The sequence below is a fragment of the Morone saxatilis genome, unplaced genomic scaffold (genome assembly GCF_004916995.1).
Source record: "Morone saxatilis isolate NCDOM2014 unplaced genomic scaffold, NCSU_SB_2.0 Contig11, whole genome shotgun sequence".
Classification (NCBI taxonomy): Eukaryota; Metazoa; Chordata; class Actinopteri; family Moronidae; genus Morone; species Morone saxatilis.
Genome location: NW_023339663.1, coordinates 14143113 through 14151540, shown reverse-complemented (window position 1 = coordinate 14151540; position 8428 = coordinate 14143113). Strand labels below are relative to the sequence as shown.

General features: G+C 36.8%; 1 protein-coding gene across 3 annotated transcripts in view; it reads left to right on the top strand.

Moving 5' to 3' along the window:
• The window catches only part of mical2a (microtubule associated monooxygenase, calponin and LIM domain containing 2a), a 44792-nt gene that overhangs the window by 33424 nt on the left and 2940 nt on the right, over window positions 1-8428 (top strand). The window lies entirely within an intron of this gene.

Below are 8428 nucleotides of genomic sequence, written 5' to 3'. Positions count from 1 at the left end.
GCAAAGACACTAGCACGATGAACCAAGTCAGGACATGCCCAGTCACACTTGAAAAGCAGCAAAACCAGTCAGTGGCAGACAGTGAGAAGCTGCAGGATTATCTGTGTGTTTCCCTGATGATTGTGCGTTCTGACGAAAGTGATGCGTTTCTGCTTGTATGTTATGGATAATTTGACACTTTGTGGTTATTTTACATTGGAGAAATGGAAAGTGTGTGAGGGTTGGAGGTTATAGCATGACTTGAAAGGACGTTGTGAGAGTGGAAGAGTGTAACTCGCCCAAAGAAAAGCTGCTAGGCAGCTGGCAGATGAATTCGCACCTGACCGTGCTAACGCGTCGGTGTAATAGTATTGCGAGTATGTAGTAAATTCATGAAAAAGTGGAAAAAACATGAACATTTTCCAACATGACATGAACGTTTCTGCTCAGTTTGTTTCCCCAGTGTGGTTGAGGATAGATTGAAGTATAATTTGGTTTGCCAGTGACTTACGTATTATCAAAAGAAGTCTATAGATTTAATAGAATTAATGTAATATCTATTATAGAGACCTGATGGTGTGTTGGCTCTACATTTGGCTTACTGAACAAGACAGATTAACATGTAAGAGATACACTGTGTATACACATATTTACTTATATCAGAATAGGAGGAAATGAAGCATTTGTTGTTCGATATAGAACAATCTTATTATGAGGATGGAGATATTCTTTTTAATGAGCTAATGAGTAAGCTTGTCAAGAGATTATCGTACATACTGATAAATTGTCTTGTCCACGGGATCGAGTCTTTAAGGGACAACAGCGCGAACGTATTTATATATTCGGTATAGCAGAGCAGTATTCGGTTATGTCTTGAATGTTCTTTTGTGAATTTGTATGTTCTGTGGTATATACCTCATATTAAATATTATCTTCGCTGTTTGTGAGATGTGCTGGTATATTCAATTATGCGGGAGTTTATGTCAAATATAGGACTTCGAATAAGAGAGAAAAGTTGGGTGTGAAGATTTACCTTTGCGATATGGGGGTAAGTACTGGGTGGAGTATCAGAGTCAGCTCCATGTTTCGAGTTCCGATGTTACGCTTTCCTCTATTTGCAGATGACTTACGTATGTGTAAGTATTCAGAGAACAGTGCGTGGCGACCGAGAATTTCAGTCTGAAGAGTCACATACCGATCGCTGTCGCAACAAAGGTAGAAGACTGCGCTGTTGCTGTATTTCCAAAAAGAAGATGGTATCCTTAGTATGCCCTTTTGCTGTACTAGACACGAAATCGATCGATTGTTGTGATGGCGCACTGGATTGTTCGTAGTGGTGCGGGAGCGCTATCAGAATGCATTCGGCGTTGAAACGCAGTTTCTAGCACATACAACATAATACTTTGTCATTTTATTGTACTAATGCATTCAAGCGAAGTTTCGGCAGGAGAATGAACTCCCCAGTTAATGATGTTATTTACTGATAAGTTTACCAGGTCTGATTAATGTCCAGATTGTGCAATTGCATGCCATATTCCCCCCCTATAAATTAGTGTCGACTCATCACGTAGGTCAATTGCATCCCTCGATATGATAGAAGGATAACAGATTCTCTCTTTTTTTAATGAATTGCATTATGGAATCCCCCACTGGACATGTTCGAATTTATGGATAGCTGGTTTTTCTCTGTTCACGCATAATAATAAGATCATTCATGTTGTAAATGTACTTGTTTGCCATTCCCCCACACAATCACTTTTCCCCAACCATGTTGTGTATTATCCCTGACCTCTAGCACGGAAGATCAGTAGTGATGTCACAAAGAACCATATTATCCCTCTCCTCCTCCCTCCAGGGGTGGATGGTGCGATTACGGAAGCTAGCGCGTGCAGGTGCGGCGGTGGTGGAGTGCGTGCAGTTGGCGCGCGGGCGAGATGTGCAGGTCCCTATGCGGTAGCGCGAGCGATGAGTGGTGGTGAGAGGGGTTCCGTTATCGAGCGCGGAGAGAGGGGAGGTAACGATCCAGTGTATATGTTTGTCGCATAAGTACCAGTTGGGGTGGGTGGGTGGAGTGAGGCGGTGGAGCATGCGGATATGGTGTCAACGTGAATTATAGATGGTGTTCAGAGAATGTAGGTCCCTGCTCCTCCCAATGTGAGCAAAGATACAGGTTCCACATCAATGACACATGTTTCACATGTGTGAATCTGGCGGATAAAGATTTACAGTGTTTCTGCCCTCTCTTGTACGGTACACTACCTAGAATACGTGAGATGGCGGTCCACATTGAGAGTCAGGGGGGATAGCCGCGTATGCGATCATGTGTAAACCCAGCCTCTCATGATGCGGCCTGAAAGCACTCAAGGAGCAACCAGAGTATCTCCTGCAGGTTTTGGGATCCATTTGTGAAAACTGGTACCCCATTGTATATACCTTGAGACAGAATTACTGTAATAATATAGTATAGTGCTGGAATATACATTGGTTTGTATGTGATGATGTGTTTCCATGTAAAATTGATGAGCATACCATAGAGAGAGATTAACATTGATAAATATTCGGTAGTCTGTTGCTTCCATGGTATAGCATACATAATGGTACTAAGTTATATAACAAAGCCACTTGCCATATACAATGAGTGTTGTTACTACCCAAAATATGACATACTGTCTCAATATTAATAAAAATACTAGGAGACAGTTTTGATATAATCCGACGGATTGGGTAACACTTGTATGCACGGTTTAATTTTCTATATGATTTTCTGTCCTAAGTCCTCGGCCGTTATCAAAATGAACATAACATGTATCTACACGGAAAAAACAGACGCAGAACCACACAGCAAATCAACATCCCATCCACATCAAGCTCCACACTTTCATACGAACTAATGTCAACATTTATGTGAAGAAAATATAAAAAATCTTTGAAGATACGTATTTTTTTATAACAATACACTCCAAATCCTTTCTTCCCAACATAAAAGGCTATTCCCGCGCTATTAACTTTTCACACACCCCCACCCTGGCTTTGTATTTAAAAAAAATTGGAAAACAAAATATAAAATCCTATTTTTAACTTAATTTCCAATCCACCAACAGTGTTTAATATTTTCGGTTTGTTTTTGATTTTTGGTTTTTTGCCCCAGTATTGAAATTTAAGTGAAAAAATTTGAAAAAAAAAATAATTATAAAAAGTTTCAGAAAAAAACCAGTAAAGGGTGCTGTTGGACCTTGACCTGTAGGGCTTTCTTACACTATTGTTAAAGAGAATACTAAAGATCGGTTCAAAAGTTAGTTAAAACAGTATCTGTAACTATTAAGGAACCATAACTGAATTGTGTTTGTGTATAAAATAAATAATTAAATGGAACCTGGGTGAAAGTAGAAATCCCCTTTAGCAGAGAATGTGAAATGTATTTTAACACCCTATTAATTAAATGTGTAAAAACACAGAAAGGGTAAATTGATGATTTAAGAATGTATGTATATGTACTGAAACACTTGTTGACCAAAACAACTGTTTTGTTTAAATAGAAAACTATAATCTACAGTGCAATTATATTCACTTAGGGCTAAAACCAATTATTTAATACAGTTTGTTTGTATATCCAACTGGTTTTTGCTGGTTAATTGAGTATTTTCTACAGTGTAATCTTTAAAAGAAAATGTGTGATAACTGAGCTTTATCAACACAAGTCTCTCTCTCAATTCACCAAAAAAAGTTTTAAAAAAAATTCTACTGTACAAATGTTCATAGCTACAGCCTACAAACTTAAATGTTGTGTTACATTTCCACTGAGATCTGAGAGTAGCAGTGAGGAACTGTTGATTCTTTCTGTCCAAAGGTTCGTGAAAGCACCATTTAGCTCATGAATATTCTCAGAGGTACAATCCCTTTCAGTGAGCAGACATTGACCTCTGTATCTCTGTGTTATACCTTTTATATATCTGGTCAATAAAGTACATAATAAAATAGAATTCACCTGTGTGTAAGAGACTGTTGAGGAATGCACTTAGAGCTCAACACCTCCATTGACTTGAAAAAAAAACTTACTGTTGGAATGAATGTACTTCAGAGTGTGAACAAAAAAAGTCCTTGACTCTAGAAAGCCAGTTCATATTCTGAATGAAAATCTTTATCGGCTAACTTGGTTAATTAAACTTTCAAGTTTTAAGAACCAAACAGACCAAAAGCCCTTTTTGAACTGAAGAAGAGAAGATTTAGTCGGGTAGTACTGAGTGAATGTTACTGCCCTTAACTTATTCCTTTATTCAAGGGAAAAATCAAGTTCTCCAGTTGTTCGTAAGCATAAATAATATAGCGGTGTAGTGCAGGGTACACGCAGTTATACAGCATATACAAACCTATTTTTCGGTCAGCACTATATCCCCACTTCTAAATCCCCTCTGATGGCACCATTCAGTACTGTTCTGCAAGCTGGGATGGTAAAGGCATGACATAGTTGTCCAATTTTCATGAGTGGATGGAGTAAAGAATAAAGAATACGTCACTCAAAATAGATAAATATGTAGATGATCTCACCCATCTATGGGCCAGTATTGATTGCAAAATCTGCACCTTTTCTGTTGCTTATGCAGAAATTATGTGACTTACTGCGAATACTACTGGCCCATTTTTTGGTGAGTCAAATTTGCAAGTGTATCCTTACATAATGTTACTCTATAATGTTACTCTATAACATAAAAGGGCGTTTATCATTTACTGGACGTGCCAGTGCCGCTTTAAAAAACAAACAAACAAACAATAGGGCATAAATTAAGAGTGTACCCACTTCTCCAAGCACCACTACACCGCTGATTAAATGGAACAAATAACTTACTTATCCAACACAGTGGTGCGTGTGTGCCAGTAATTAAGAAATGAAAAATAATTCAGAGCAGGTTGAACCTAATAACGAACAGGCCAATAATAATAATAATAGTAATAATAATAATACATTTATTTATAGAGCACTTTTCAAGAAACTCAAAGACACTTCACATGAGTTAAAAAGGAACTGTAATAATGCAGTATGCCTTAATGAGTTTTGACATTAGCAGGGATATTTCTGTGATTACTTGCTGATACTCTGAGGGACATATTTGAAGGAGCTCACCCTCGACACTTAAGAGAAAATCTGATCTGTCATTACATCAAACCTACAAAAACAGCCCTTGAAAAAGTCTCTTAATAACATAATGGACAGACATTCACTAAATATTTTAATCCATTTTGAGAAAGACTTTCAATACAAAGCTGGTGCTCTGACAAATTTCAGACAAGATGTAATCAAAGTGGTTTTAGTTCACAGAACTGTGGTGCAGTCAAGGTTTTATAAAACACAGTCCTGCACTTGGTTTGGAGTGCCATCTGTTTACTAACCTCTTGTAACTTTTTCATTTCTTTTCTTTTTTTCATTAAATGACCTTTCCTTAAATGCAAAAAGAGCAGAATAGAAAACAAGTTATAACAATGATTAGTATTCAAGCAACAGAGCAATCAGAGCCTGAAATTGCACTGAAATTACAGAAGCTGCGAAAGTTGATGAAAAAATAAAAAAGCTGGGACGAGATAAATCTAAAAATATAATGTCATTACTTTAGCACTTTCACGCAAATCATCCTTTTAAACAGTCAAACAGAAATCTCCAAAAGGGAGGCGACAGTTGCCGTACTGCTGGAGTAAATAATATATATTCTGTTTGAACATTTATATTTACATTTCCTCTGAGGAGAAAATTGTCCTCCAATAAGCCGAATAAACAGCTGTCATTTTTCTCCATACTTTCTCCATACAATCTATTAGCCTTCTACTCAAAAATATGTTTCTCCTCTTGTTCCTACAGTTGGATGTTTGAGCTTTACAGTGTAGAATGATCTACGTGTACATGCTAGTCTGAAACAAGAAGCATGTTTTCACATTCATCTGCTCAAAGTAGACAGTATCTCTGTGCTTATTATAAAGCTGTTTTTTAAGGGGTGGGGCCTACGAGCATGATTTGTGACATGACAAATAGTCAACCTGGTCCAGTATGCAACTTATCCAAGTGTGATGTAGAGACTTAAAGCCTCCAGTGCACAAACACTGAGAATGGACTTTACAGTGAAGTAGGACAAATCTTGTATCCAGCAGGAAAACTTGAGGAATAAACAACATTTGCATATTCATAGTTTTTAATTTTTAATGAAGTAGAAAGAATACTTTCTATGGATTTTAACGTGGAAATTATACTTTTTTGTAGAAAAACATATCAGACACACATTATTGTTGCCAACTATTTGTATATTTGTCTTGATACATGTCTGGAGGTTTTTGTTTAATTGAGAACAAACCCCTGCTGCAGTATAAAATATAGGCAAACATGGTAAAAAAAAAAAAAAGAAAAAAAAGAAGAAATATTTATAAAATAAAAATGCCAGTAGAAGCAGGCCAACACATAACAGAGCACCACAGAGGAACTGATAAACAAGCTGTCAGTTTCATATTGACAAATGTAAGAAAAGGCAGCCGATGTCATTCTATAACTTCCTCATAGCCTCATATAACAAACCACTCAAAGCAAATCTGACTATCTCTCTATACAACATAACAGGACACAGAGAAATACATTTAAGGCCCTGCTGGACAGATGAATGAAACCGTGTAAACAGTAGTCTGGTGATGCTGCCGGTCAGCGAGGCTCCTCTCTGTCTGCATTGAGCGCCTGCTTCAGTCAGACAGCAACAATATTGGAAATGTCTCTCTTTGAAATGTCTTGAATCATAATCACAGGGCAGGAAAAGTACTTGTTGCATGTGCAAAAACAGATACTTCACTAAAAAAGAAGCCTAAAATAAACAAAGATTTAATTTTAATAACTGATAGGCGATTTATTGGAGCCTAAAGGGAAAGTATAAAGCTTATTTTTTTTCTTTTAAAACTCCATATTATCTATTTAAACATAGGCCTACTAAAGGAGTATTGAACTGGTTATGAAACAGTCTCAATTATATGACCAACATAAACAAACCAAACCATCACCAAAAAGATTGGCTATTTCTGTATAGTTATTCTTAATGCATGCAACCGGGTCGGATTTGATCGGTTTTCCCTCAAAATCAGTGAAACAAGGAGGAGGTGGAAACACTATCGCTCTTATCCACAGGGGCTGCCAGAACCAACACAAAATGAAAGTTCCTTAACTAACTGTATAATTTATTGATGTTTTTGACTCTTCTGATAATCTTTTACTGCCTTTTGTTGGTCTTGTTGCTACATAGCTATAGGCCTATACAAAAAAATTCTTGTTTCTTTTTCAGTGGCGTATTTCAAACTTCGTCCCTCTGAATGCCAAGAAATATTTGGAAATAATTTCTAAAATCAGCAGTGTACATTTTATTATCTGAAAGAATATTGTCCTTGAACAAATCGCATGCTGCCTCTTCTGAATTTAACAGGTGCTCAGAGCGTAATACAAACATTTGTAATTGCATTTTTTAAAGCAAATCGGGAAGTTCAAACACAACAGCCTTCAACACAACCAAAATCCTTCAAATTTTTGCTTTTATCTGAACCCTCAAATTCCATCAACCTGTCTTTGAAGCTTGTCTGTTAATGTTAAACATGCTGCTAATTTATGCGATGCTTTGACATTGCCTTGTAAGTCACAGGTTTTTAATTATTTTTGTAACAAGTACTTTCATGGCCTTTTATGGCGTTGAGTTTTTAGAATTTCCTTTGTTTATTTATAATATTTTACTTTTTACTTACTTGGGAAGTAAAAACCAAAACTACCTTCATGTGAGGATGCTATGTGAGAATATATATATATATATATGAACTGGCCCTTTAATAGGATCAGAAATAATGCCATTGATGATTCTCAGTTGTTCAATTCTTAACAACCCAGATAATTTCATTCAGACATCTCAGAGTGACAGTGAGTTTGACCAGACCTCTCTCAAATATCACAAAGAGACACTGTTTGTACTGCAGGTCTGGCAACGTTAGACTATTTGAAATATCTGGAAACCAAACGGACCAGTGAGTGAGAGAGAAGAAGCATGCCTGAAAATGGCATCTGAATAAAACCTTGTAAAGTGAAAACCATGTTCCTGTTGCACACATTTCCATTTGTAAAACTCACCAGTTTAGAGGATTTCTTCCTGTAATCAGCTGCATGTAATGCGTATAGAACAGCTGTAACACAATCACATGTAAAAGCTCTTATGAAACAGGTAAGGCTTAACTCAGTATTGTGCTAAATTAACAGTAAACAGAAAGAGAAATCAATTTAGATAAAAATGTCACAGATTATTACTTTGATAGCATTCCACATTCAGGCAGTTTAGAGGTTTAAGGCAATATTGTATGTTTTCACATAAAACTAGTTGCTTTTTCTATTGAATTTAAAAAAAACATCACATCATTCTGGATACGCCTTTAGTAGCATGGGGGGGGGGGGTTC